The sequence below is a fragment of the Phyllobates terribilis genome, unplaced genomic scaffold, assembly GCF_046119375.1.
Source record: "Phyllobates terribilis strain yellow unplaced genomic scaffold, ASM4611937v1 Scaffold_10__3_contigs__length_209671492, whole genome shotgun sequence".
Lineage (NCBI taxonomy): Eukaryota > Metazoa > Chordata > Amphibia > Anura > Dendrobatidae > Phyllobates > Phyllobates terribilis.
The window spans coordinates 184722105-184736541 of NW_027362770.1; the positions used below are offsets into that span (position 1 = coordinate 184722105).

Consider the following 14437-nt stretch of genomic DNA (forward strand, 5'->3'; position numbering starts at 1 on the left):
ACATAGGGGCAGTATTATAGTAGTTATATTCATGTACATAGGGGGCAGTATTATAGTAGTTATATTCTTGTACATAGAGGCAGTATTATAGTAGTTATATTCTTGTACATAGGGGCAGTATTATAATAGTTATGTTCTTGTATATAGGTGCAGTATTATAGTAGTTATGTTCTTGTACATAGGAACAGTATTATAGTAGTTATATTCTTGTACGTAGGGAGCAGTATTATAGTAGTTATATTCTTGTACATAGGGGGCAGTATTATAGCAGTTATATTCTTGTATATAGGTGCAGTATTATAGTAGTTATATTCTAGTACTTATTGGCAGTATAATACAGTATCTAAATGTGCAGTATCATCCATAGTTTCATAACTATATGTGTCAAAGATCGTCACTTAACCCACCCGCTGTTATCTTTGAAGCGAACAGCTCTCTGCTGCCCCCTGTAATCTGGACAATTATGCGATTGACTGACAATTAATGGAGGTGGCCGCAGGCTGTTTCCACTAATAGATCGGTTATCGGGAAACTAACGGTGAGCTTATGGTATATACTGCTCAGATTCCAATGCATGGAATATGTGCATATACTCCCAGTGCGGTCACTGGTCCATCACCATCAGATCCTTCGGAACCTCAAAGGTGGTGACTGACAGTCCTGAGACCCACTGCTCAAAGTTGGTTCTGAGCCCATCCACCACATCACTATAGCTGTCTTGTGGTCAACGCTGGAGGGCCTGGAACCTTATGCGGTAAACCTCCCGAGTCAGCTGGTACTTTTTTTTATCAGGACCTGCTTGGCGAACACCTCCAGAGCTTTTCCTCGAAGCCCCAGGGTTAAATACCGGGTCCACAGGTCCTCAGGAAGCCGGTACTACCTGCAGGCTTTTTCAAACCCCCGCAGAAATATGTCCAAGTCCCCGTCCTTCTGTGTCGAGTTGCTCCAAGGCCATCTGCAGATGGGGGTCCACACTACCCTGGTTGCGGGTATGCCTGGCATTCAAAGGTGGGACCTCTGCAGCAGTGTCACCTGCGCCTTGGCTGGCCTCCCCTTCATCAGGGCTTGGGTGACAGACTGGCTGTGTGGCACCTTTCAACGGCTCAGCAATCATTTGGTGCCTGGTTTTGCCCATGGAGTCAATGTGCCTCATCCTACTGAGGGCAATAAGAACCCCCTTCTTCTGCTGGTGATACCAGGCCTCATCAAGAGTAGCCATAATTGCCAAACAAAAGATAGGACAGAAAAACAAGAGAAGGGGGGAGTGTAACTGCTACACATACAGTAATGTCCCAGATTAAAAATATTAAAACACTGAGTCTGATTCCTCAAAACTCTGCACAGAATTCTCAAAAGAACCGTGCAAGTCTTCATTGACAGGAATGATTTCTCAAACCAGGTCACTTATGTTCTGTAATATCCCACCACTTGCCATCAATTGTCAAAGATCGCAGCCAGGGGGGGGGGTCATCACTTAAACCACCTGCTGTTATCTTTGTAGCGAACAGCTCTCTGCTGCCCCCTATCGTCCGGACAATTACGTGATTGACCGACGACTAACGGAGGAGGCCGCAGGCTGTTTCCACTAATAGGCCGATTATTGGGAAACAGAGAATGTATAGTATATACACCTCCGACTACAACGCATGGAATATGTGTATATGCCCCTGGTACAATCACCGCTAACGCCACAATAACCCAAGTATACTCGCTGCCACCACCAGTCGTGTTTTATACAGGCTGACTTGAGGTCTGGTTCTGATTCTGGTAGTGTATGGCTTTGGGGTACAGGTTGCAGAAAAAAAAAAGGAACAGGACTATTACATTTTATATTTAATCCAAAATGATAGGCAGTGTTTATAAAAAAAATATACAAAAGGTTTTACAAAAGGGAAAAAACAATACAGCATATGCAATTACATAAAATAAAAGGATAAAATAAAATAAACTTACTACGCTGACCACATGTTAGAATCTATGTTGTTTTACTTTTCGGCCATCTTTTTGTGGTTTGCTGGCTTCTAATCTTTTCCTCTGGTGCTGGGTATCTTGGTCACGTGATCTCCTCACTCTTTATTACTCAGCACCTGTCTCCCATTCCCCGCTGGACATCAGTGTTGTTACGCTTGTGCTCTGGCTAAGTTGCCTTGTTAGTTGTTTGTGCTTAGGACAATTGATATCCTGGGTCTTCTAGTTCCACCAGTTTTGTTTCCTTAATCTTCGTTCTGCGGCTAACTTTTCTTTTAGGAGGTCTCCTGTTTTTGCTCCCAGTCCTTAGATCTTTTAGGGATACCCTTTCCCCTTCCTTCAGGTCTTCGTTTGAGTTCAGTGCAGGATCGTCGGTGGGGCTATTCACAAGGAATAGGGCACCCACCCCAGCGTAGGGTTTAAGCAGAGTCTCAGTGCAGGGACAGCTTTTCCCTCCTATTCCTTAGTTCTTAGTTGCAGAACATAACACCACAGAGATGGCTCAGCTAGCGACTGAGAGCACTTCGATTAGAGACGTTCAGTGAACGGAATTCATGCATACACAAAAGTGTATCGCTCTATAGGAACACAGATCATAATTCAGCCGGGTTGTGGGACGTTCTCAGCCCTTCAGGATTTTAGGAAAGTTATGAGATATTTTCACTCTTGACAACCGCAGAAATTCAAGATCGCCGCCATATTTTTCATCGGGATTTTACCTTTCCCCAGGGACCAAACATGACATGGTTGTTGTCAGATATCTGGACACTATTGTTTTAGGGCTTATAGGCAGGCGTTACAGTTATGAGAAAACATGCATGTTATTCCCAGCTGAAAATGTATGTCCCATCACTATTGGATTTATGGATTAATACGAACTTCAATAACGTTCTTTGTGAGACATATGTCTGGGTCAATGTATAGCATTTCCCTTGCTAGAAACAACAGTGTCAATTGAATTCAAGATTCTTCCACTTTGCTATCTATGTGTAAACACCTGTACTCTTTTGTTGTCTAACCCAATGAAAAGACCTTTTCTGTCTCAGTTACCTGTCCAATCTATAACTCTTTGTCTATGCACAAAAGACATTGTCATTGGTACTGCAGGGGTCCCTTTATTTCCAAAAGGAGCTACCTGCATTTTAATTAGGATTGTCACTATACAGCTATACCTAATTTCCTGCTTATCTATGCCCATTGTCTAAGTCTAGGAGACTCAGACTGTCAGCTATTTTTGCCACTGCAATTTTGCTTGAGAGGAGGAGGAGGGAGGGGGCTAATGCCCCCTGACTGGTGGCTGTAGAGAGTTTAATATTTTCTATGACAATATGCTTTTATATTCTGTATTTTTGGGATATAAGATTCGCTGATGCATCATGACCTCGATGACTGGCACTTTGCACCCCGTTTCTCCCGTTTGACCAGCGGATGGGAACTTCAGGGTCAGGAAGTGTAATTGGACCAGATGGGTAACTTCTGTCTTCTTCATGTCCTTGGATTTTAGTCATTAATCACTGCCAGATTGACCAAGTGCCACCAGTAGCCTCCCTGCCGCTCCCTGCTGCCCAGACACTGTGTCATGGCTGAGTCACAGAGTCCAGGATGACAGGCGGAAATCATGGGACTCAGCGATCATCAGCGTTTTCTTCAGTTGCCTCATCATACAGTATATAGATGACAAAGCGGCAGAGAATTCAGCAAAGATTGTAAATGTAGATTGTAGCGTCAAATGTCATTATAGGAACAAGTGTCCTAATGAAGGTTTACACAACTATAATACTGTACAAAGGGACACTGCACAGTGCCTGTAATATCCTGTATATATACACTGCACAGTACCTGTAATATCCTGTATATATACACTGCACAGTGCCTGTAATATCCTGTATATATACACTGCACAGTACCTGTGATATCCTGTATATATACACTGCACAGTGCCTGTAATATCCTGTATATATACACTGCACAGTGCCTGTAATATCCTGTATATATACACTGCACAGTGCCTGTAATATCGTGTATAGGTACACTGCACAGTACCTGTAATATCCTGTATATATATACTGCACAGTACCTGTAATATCCTGTATATGTACACTGCACAGTACCTGTAATATCCTGTATATATACACTGCACAGTGCCTGTAATATCGTGTATAGGTACACTGCACAGTACCTGTAATATCCTGTATATATATACTGCACAGTACCTGTAATATCCTGTATATATACACTGCACAGTGCCTGTAATATCCTGTATATATACACTGCACAGTGCCTGTAATATCCTGTATATATACACTGCACAGTGCCTGTAATATCCTGTATATATACACTGCACAGTGCCTGTAATATCCTGTATATATACACTGCACAGTGCCTGTAATATCCTGTATATATACACTGCACAGTACCTGTAATATCCTGTATATATACACTGCACAGTGCCTGTAATATCCTGTATATATACACTGCACAGTGCCTATAATATCCTGTATATATACACTGCACAGTGCCTGTAATATCCTGTATATATACACTGCACAGTACCTGTAATATCCTGTATATATACACTGCACAGTACCTGTAATATTCTGTATACAGTATATACACTGCACAGTACCTGTAATATCCTGTATATATACACTGCACAGTGCCTGTAATATCCTGTATATATACACTGCACAGTGCCTGTAATATCCTGTATATATACACTGCACAGTGCCTGTAATATCGTGTATAGGTACACTGCACAGTACCTGTAATATCCTGTATATATATACTGCACAGTACCTGTAATATCCTGTATATGTACACTGCACAGTGCCTGTAATATCCTGTATATATACACTGCACAGTGCCTGTAATATCGTGTATAGGTACACTGCACAGTACCTGTAATATCCTGTATATATATACTGCACAGTACCTGTAATATCCTGTATATGTACACTGCACAGTACCTGTAATATCCTGTATATATACACTGCACAGTGCCTGTAATATCCTGTATATATACACTGCACAGTACCTGTAATATCCTGTATATATACACTGCACAGTACCTGTAATATCCTGTATATGTACACTGCACAGTACCTGTAATATCCTGTATATGTACACTGCACAGTACCTGTAATATCCTGTATATATACACTGCACAGTACCTGTAATATCCTGTATATGTACACTGCACAGTACCTGTAATATCCTGTATATGTACACTGCACAGTACCTGTAATATCCTGTATATGTACACTGCACAGTACCTGTAATATCCTGTATATGTACACTGCACAGTGCCTGTAATATCCTGTATATATACACTGCACAGTGCCTGTAATATCCTGTATATATACATTGCACAGTACCTGTAATATCCTGTATATATACATTGCACAGTACCTGTAATATCCTGTATATATACTGCACAGTGCCTGTAATATCCTGTATATATACTGCACAGTGCCTGTAATATCCTGCATATATACTGCACAGTACCTGTAATATCCTGTATATATACACTGCACAGTGCCTGTAATATCCTGTATATATACACTGCACAGTACCTATAATATCCTGTATATATACACTGCACAGCACCTGTAATATCCTGTATATATACTGCACAGCACCTGTAATATCCTGTATATATACACTGCACAGTACCTGTAATATTCTGTATATATACACTGCACAGCACCTGTAATATCCTGTATATATACACTGCACAGTACCTGTAATATCATGTATATATACATTGCACAGTACCTGTAATATCCTGTATATATACACTGCACAGTACCTGTAATATCCTGTATATATACACTGCGCAGTACCTGTAATATCATGTATATATACATTGCACAGTACCTGTAATATCCTGTATATATACACTGCACAGTACCTGTAATATCATGTATATATACATTGCACAGTACCTGTAATATCCTGTATATATACACTGCACAGTACCTGTAATATCCTGTATATATATACTGCACAGTACCTGTAATATCCTGTATATGTACACTGCACAGTACCTGTAATATCCTGTATATATACACTGCACAGTGCCTGTAATATCCTGTATATATACACTGCACAGTGCCTGTAATATCCTGTATATATACACTGCACAGTGCCTGTAATATCCTGTATATATACACTGCACAGTGCCTGTAATATCCTGTATATATACACTGCACAGTGCCTGTAATATCCTGTATATATACACTGCACAGTACCTGTAATATCCTGTATATATACACTGCACAGTGCCTGTAATATCCTGTATATATACACTGCACAGTGCCTATAATATCCTGTATATATACACTGCACAGTGCCTGTAATATCCTGTATATATACACTGCACAGTACCTGTAATATCCTGTATATATACACTGCACAGTACCTGTAATATTCTGTATACAGTATATACACTGCACAGTACCTGTAATATCCTGTATATATACACTGCACAGTGCCTGTAATATCCTGTATATATACACTGCACAGTGCCTGTAATATCCTGTATATATACACTGCACAGTGCCTGTAATATCGTGTATAGGTACACTGCACAGTACCTGTAATATCCTGTATATATATACTGCACAGTACCTGTAATATCCTGTATATGTACACTGCACAGTACCTGTAATATCCTGTATATATACACTGCACAGTGCCTGTAATATCCTGTATATATACACTGCACAGTACCTGTAATATCCTGTATATGTACACTGCACAGTACCTGTAATATCCTGTATATGTACACTGCACAGTACCTGTAATATCCTGTATATGTACACTGCACAGTACCTGTAATATCCTGTATATGTACACTGCACAGTACCTGTAATATCCTGTATATATACACTGCACAGTACCTGTAATATCCTGTATATATACACTGCACAGTACCTGTAATATCCTGTATATGTACACTGCACAGTACCTGTAATATCCTGTATATGTACACTGCACAGTACCTGTAATATCCTGTATATATACACTGCACAGTACCTGTAATATCCTGTATATGTACACTGCACAGTACCTGTAATATCCTGTATATGTACACTGCACAGTACCTGTAATATCCTGTATATGTACACTGCACAGTACCTGTAATATCCTGTATATATACACTGCACAGTACCTGTAATATCCTGTATATATACACTGCACAGTACCTGTAATATCCTGTATATGTACACTGCACAGTACCTGTAATATCCTGTATATGTACACTGCACAGTACCTGTAATATCCTGTATATATACACTGCACAGTACCTGTAATATCCTGTATATATACACTGCACAGTACCTGTAATATCCTGTATATATACACTGCACAGTACCTGTAATATCCTGTATATATACACTGCATAGTACCACTCCTCCTGTCCTGTATATATACACTGCACAGTACCACTCCTCCTGTCCTGTATATATACACTGCACAGTACCACTCCTCCTGTCCTGTATATATACACTGCACAGTGCCACTCCTCCTGTCCTGTATATATACACTGCACAGTACCTGTAATATCCTGTATATATACACTGCACAGTACCTGTAATATCCTGTATATATACACTGCACAGTACCTGTAATATCCTGTATATATACACTGCACAGTACCTGTAATATCCTGTATATATACACTGCATAGTACCACTCCTCCTGTCCTGTATATATACACTGCACAGTACCACTCCTCCTGTCCTGTATATATACACTGCACAGTACCACTCCTCCTGTCCTGTATATATACACTGCACAGTACCGCTCCTCCTGTCCTGTATATATACACTGCAGGTCTTTTTTTTATTGATAGAATAAGTACAGTACATGACAGAACAATAATACATTACAGGACACCGAACATAAGAACAAAACAAGACGACAAATCACAGAAAATAGAAACAAAATAAATCCCCCCAGGAATATATATATATACAGGAAATAAATATTATAAAACCTATAAAACCCCCGGCCCAGCTTCATTCATACTACTATATACAATCCCACACTACACTCACACCGTCCTATATACACATAAAACACCGTCCTATATACAAGATTATATACAATAAAACACTAAACCTAATATAACGTATATACAACCGGGAACTAACACTAACCTACTGGTCCCACTGCCTGACCTTAGTCACCCCCTTACCGCACCTCATTCACACCACAGAAAACCAAAAATAACAAGATATACAATAGTGACATGAACAATTTTAAACCTTTTTTTTTTTTTTTTTGTATATTTTTATTTATTTATTTTTTTTATTTTGTCATTTTTTAATATATATATAAAACACAGACCTACACTAACTATCCCGCCACCCCTGATCCAGCTCTGGCCACAAAGTTCAGGATTACTCCGAGCTAGGATCAGGCCCCAAAGTTTTTCCCCAGGCGGGGCCTGGACCAGGCCAGATCAGTCCTCTTATCACCGCCGATGAAAACCCCCCCAAATCCCCCACCCAACCTAACTAAAACCCCCTATTATACATTATATACAATATATACAGAACACAACCTACACACTCACCATCCAAGGCTCAAGTTCGATGCCGGCAAACCTTCTATTCAGGAGACAGAAATACAAAACAAAAATCTAGGGTGGAAAGACATCAGCCCACCACCAGGATATAGGAGTACTACCGGACTAAGGCACCCTGAAGGAAAAGCCCCTCCAGAGACGGGCCGCCCTCCGGGCACCCAGTCTTTCATACTCCAGAGAACGTACCTTCACCAGGTCACCTAGGATGTTCCTACAGACTTCATCTACATGGAGGATTTTGCTCTGCGTCGAGACTAAAACTCGTGCGTTCCACGTGAAATACCTCACCACTGCGCTGACTATGAATAAAGTGTCTCGGTACCTTCTCCCAAGGTCTCCGAACGCTCCATAGGCCCACCCGGCGTAGGACAGAGTAGCCAGCCGCGGCCAACCAATGGAAGCCCCCACCCTGTTGTACACCTCTGTATTAAAGGGACAATGAAGCAGGAAGTGCTCCATGCTTTCCAGCACGTTAGCACAAGCCTCACGGGGGCAATTCCTGTCCTTGGAGCTCCTGAACTTCAAATTGTCCCTCACATACAGCTTACCATGGAAGCAGCGCCAAGTCAAGTCCCAGTACTTCTCGGGGATCCTGCTAGAATTTAACAAACTCAACCCAACCTCCAGATCCCGACTTGGGCAGTCTTTGAGGGCCAATGGACTCTGAAAATGAGAAAGCAAGACCCTCATATCGAGGAGTTTCCTCGGGAGGGACCTCACCTCCCACATTCCCAGACCCCACCGGCGGATCATTTTCAGAACCGGGGTAACATAAGCCGGGAGATGCCCGTGTGGTGTGCGAAGATCCTTCAATCTTCCCCCTGTCTCCCATTTCTGGAAGAAAGGCTGAAACCATCCCTTGCAGGAGAATACCCACGGAGGAGCCCTCTCTTTCCAGAGGTTTGCCACGTTCACTTTCAAGAAGGTGTTCACTAGGAACACCACGGGGTTCACCATATTCAAACCCCCTAGTCTCCTCGTGCGGTAAGTGACCTCCCGCTTGACTAGGTTCAGTCTGTTCCCCCATAACATCTGGAAGAACAGACTGTAGACCTGTGTCCAGAGAGGCTCTGGCAAGACACAGACGCTGCCCAGGTAGATTAGCAAGGGGAGCAGGAAAGCTTTGCACAGGCCAACCCTTTCCCTCAGGGTCAAAGACCAACCCCTCCATTGGTCCACTCTTTGGGTGACACCTTTGATTCTGCCTTCCCAGTTTTTCGTGGGGTAATCACCCTGGCCGAATTCGATGCCCAGGACTTTGGCATGTTCTTGGGGTTCGGGGAGGGTGTCCGGAAGATCAAACCCGGGATCTCCGCCTCCCAGCCAGAGACTCTCACACTTATCCTGGTTGACCTTGGACCCGGATGCCTCCGAGTAGCGTTCCACTTCTGACATCACCACCACTGCCTCCTCTTGCGAAGAAACAAAGACGGTGACATCGTCCGCGTAGGCCACCACCCTCAGGATAGCCTCCGGCGCCGCCCCGCCCATCCGCACCCCCGCCAACGGTCCACAATCGATCCTTCTGAGGAAGGGATCGATCGCAAATGCGTAAAGCAAAGGGCTAAGAGGACAGCCCTGACGGACACCGGATCCTACCCCGAAAGGTCATCCAATCCACCCATTCACCAGAGGGAAAGTCTCAGCCCCTGCATACAAGGTCTTAAGCCAGTCCACAAACCCTCCAGGCAGACCATACCTCAAAAGAGTGGACCAGAGGTACTCGTGGTTAACCCGATCAAAGGCTTTTGCCTGATCCAGGGTCAGCAAGAACCCCTTCCAGAGGCCCGCCCTGCCTTGCTCCACGGCCTCTCAGACACCTAGAACAGCACTAAAAGTGCTACGGCCAGGAACGCAACAGTGCTGAACCTCCGAAAGGAGCCGGGGTGCAAACTTCACCAGCCTGTTGAAAAGTATCTTAGCCAAAATCTTCCTGTCCACATTGAGAAGTGCTATGGGACGCCAGTTCTCAATGCGTGACGGATCTTTACCCTTTGACAAAATGATCAAAGCTGACCTCCTTAATGATCTCGGCAGAGTGCCCGAGGAGAGACACTCGTTAAACATCTGAGTCAAGAGGGGGACCAAAGAGTCCCTAAAGGTCCTAAAGAACTCGGATGTTAAGCCATCCGGACCTGGCGACTTTTTGGGCCTAAGCCCATCGATCGCCAGTCTCACTTCCTCTTCTTTGATCGCTTCTGCCAAATCGCCCAGCGAGAGGTCAGCCCCTGGCTCAGGAACGGATTCAGCCAGGAAAGCCGACATCCCGTCACGATCAAGCTCCCTCCTTCCCAAGAGGTGCGAGTAGTAGGAACTGACGACCTCCAAGATCCCTGATCTGGACCTTCTCAGGGACCCCGTACTGTCCACCAGCCCCGTCACTATCTTACTATTCACTGACATCTTACAGTTTCTGTAAGGGTCGGGCGAGCAGTACTTCCCGTAGTCCCTCTCGAAAACCAAAGATGCGTGCCTATCGTACTGACACCTCTTCAGCAAGGACTTCACTCTGGAGATCTCCTCGCGGCTACCTCCAGTCGAGACAAGATGCTCGAGTTTCCTCCTCAGGCTCTGATACAGGCGATCCCTGTTCAGGCTTCTGAGGTTCGAGAGCTGCCGGAAGAATCTCGCCACCCGATGTTTGAACATCTCCCACCACTCTGACTTAGTGTTACTTAGGCCCAGCAATGGTACCTGGCTCTGAAAGAATTCCTCAAAAGACCGTCTTACAGCTTCTTCCTCAAGGAGTGACGAATTCAGCTTCCAATAGCCTCTTCCCATCCGAGGAGTCTCTGTAACGTTCAGAGAAAACATAATCAAGCAGTGATCGGAGAACTCCACCTCCACAACCGACAACGGTGAAGAGACGGCCTCCTCCTTCAAATAAAACCTCTCTAGCCTAGACCTGCACTGACTACCTCTAAAAAAGGTGAATCCCGTGTCGCCCGGGTTGTGCCGGATGTGGACATCCACCAGGCGAGCCTCACTCACTATCCTGTTTAACGCGACGCATTCATAAGCCAGCCGGTCTCCGGAACCTCCTCTATCACAGGATCTCGTGACATTGTTGAAATCCCCTCCGAAGACCACCTGCCGACTCGAAAATAAAAAAGGTTTGATCTTCAGGAAGAGACATTTGCGGTCCCACTTGGACTGGGAACCATAGATGTTAATGAGCCGAAGCTCTTGTCCCCCCATGAAGACATCTAGGATCAAGCATCTCCCCATTTCTAATTCGATCACTCGTCTGCATTCAACCGCTGCGGTCTTAAAAAGGACCGCCACCCCGCTATACGGCTCGGCCGCAAGAGACCAGTAGGAGGGCCCATGCCTCCACTCCCGCCTTGCTTTATGCAAGGTTGATATATCGGTCAACCTGGTCTCCTGCAAAAACAAAATGTCAGCGTCAAATTGGCTGAGAAAATGAAAGGCCGTGTAACTTGCCGCATCTGACTTTATGCTGCAAACATTAATAGTTGCCAGCGTCAACGGGGTGGGTGCCGCCATCATGATTGATTGAATTAGATAGCCTTTTTCTTCCCACCACTGACAGTCCCAACCTCTTCCTCCGATAATGACGGGTTTTTAGTGCGCTTAAGACAAACAGACTCGTCCATTCTCTCCTTACATACATTCTTGCCCTCGTCTGGTGGTCCTGGGTTAGTCGTCCCCCCAGAGGGCTTTGTATTTGCCCCCCGAGAGGAAGACCCAGCCATCTCCTGAGCCCCAACCACCTTGTCCGCAACCTCCGGCCCCGGGTCCCCACTTCCCCCCTCCAGAGGGAGGTCCTGGAGAGCCCCGAACCGGTTGGAGAGATCCACCAGAGGGGGGGCGGCTGAACCCTCCAATGGCGCTTGGATCACGGCCAGAGAGTCAGAGGGGTCGCACTCCAAAGAGGCAGCTCGAGACCTGGTCCCCCTCCTACCTCTGGCCGTTTTTCTGTTACCCTTTTTCTTTTTCTGTGACCACTCCCCCTCTCCCTCATCTAGACTGTCACCAGAAGAGGGTTCCTGGGAAGACGTGGTGTCCTCTCGCTCTTCCCTTTCAAGTCTCTTGACTTCCTCGCTCAATTCACTGTCTTTAGGATCCTCAGCTGCAAGTGAAGTACCTGGGTCAGAGTTTAGGGACATTACTCCCTGCCCCCTGTCCCCACGGCGCTTCTCCTGCCGCCTGATGGTGGATGGCGGCAGCTTGCTCCTCACCGGTTCCCTGCCTTCCCCACCCCTACTGGTCCCTTCACCGGCAAGATTAGTTCCAGCTTTCGCCTGTCCCGCACTCGCCGCTTTCAGGACCGCATTGGCGAAGGAACGCGGACAGTGACTGAACGGGTGACCGAGGTCACCACACAAGTTACACCTAATCCTGCGACAGGCAGCAGCAAGATGACCGAGGTCCCCACACAGTGCGCATTTCTGGGTGGTACACTGCGCACTGAAGTGTGTGGGACTACCGCACCTGTGACAGACCTTAGGCTGCCCCCGGTAGAAAATCAAGATCCTATCCCTCCCCAAAAAGGTTGAGGAGGGGATATGGGTAACAGTGTTTCCCGAAACCTTCAATCTCACCATGAAGGTCCAGGCCCCTGACCAGATACCATGGTCATCCAGATTCTTTTCGGGAATATTGGTGACCTCTCCGTATCGACTCACCCAGGTGGTAATGTCCATACAGGAAAGCGACTCGTTACTAGTCAAAACGGTCACTTTCCTGACTGAATCTTGGCGGGTTATTGCCAGGGGAAAGAGAACATGCCATTCGGGGCGACTCCGAGCCAGCTCATGGCGAGACCAGAAAAGCTCAAGGCCCTCCGGTCTCACGCAGCTGACATCGAAGTAGGAGGTCCCGTAGGGATGGATCAAGGCAAAGATGTCATATGCCGCAAAGCCCATCCCCAGCAGGAGCTCAACCACCTTCGACCTATCAGGACAGGCATCCTTGCTTACCCACTGGAGACGGACCACGTTCCTACGGTTACTCCTCTGCCCCGTTGTCGGCAGAGACCAGACAGTCTCTGCCCCTCTATCTCGGAAGGCTGAAAGACCATGTCTCTCTATCCAGAAAGACAGATCAACCTCCCTCCCCTCTAGAGTGATGGAGCTCTCCCCTCTCCTCAGGGCGCCCAGGAGCTGCTGTTGCAAGTCACCATCCCCAGGGCCACCAGACGAGGGCGCACTACTACCCCCAGCACTGACAGCTCCTGAATAGCTTTGGGCTGAATCCCCCGCCAATGCTGGGGGGGCAGCGGGACCAGCGCCTACTTCCCCCCCACCAACACCAGTGCTGCTCCCACCATTCACTCCAGTACTATTCACGCCATTCGCAGGACCATTACTCCCATCGTTCACTCCACTACTACTCACACCATTCGCAGGATCATTACTCCCACCATTCATTACACCACTACCCCCAACATTTGCTACACCACAACTCCCACCATTCCCACAACTCCCAGCATTCATTCCATCACTACCCCCACCATTTGCTACATCATCATTCACTGCACCACTACCCCCACCATTTGCTACATCATCATTCTCTGCACCACTACCCCCACCATTTGCTACATCATCATTCACTGCACCACTACCCCCACCATTTGCTGCATCATCATTCACTGTACCACTAATTCCACCATTCCTACTACTCTCATCATTTGCTCCACCATTACTCTCACCATCTGCTCCACCATTACTCCCATCATTCACTGCACCACTATTTCCATTCCCTTTACTTGTCACCCCATTACCTCTGCTGTTCTCTGCACCTTCCACAGTCACCTCCATTCCTTCCTCCCTTGTGTCTGGTGTCTCTGCACTCACACCTGCTGGGCCGGGGGAGGGGAGCACTCCCAGAGACTCCTTTCCCTGCAGCACC

The 14437-nt window shown here is 45.8% G+C and overlaps 1 protein-coding gene across 3 annotated transcripts in view; it reads right to left on the reverse strand.

Moving 5' to 3' along the window:
• Positions 1–14437, reverse strand: part of NINJ2 (ninjurin 2) — a 58870-nt gene that overhangs the window by 25097 nt on the left and 19336 nt on the right. Inside the window, exon 1 of one of the 3 annotated variants that reach the window (XM_073650323.1) lies at positions 11258–11342. The exons of the other annotated variants lie outside the window; for them this stretch is intronic. The gene's annotated coding sequence lies outside the window, so the exon portion shown is untranslated. Of the gene's footprint in view, positions 1–11257; positions 11343–14437 lie in introns of those variants that run through there. 3 annotated transcript variants of the gene reach the window in all.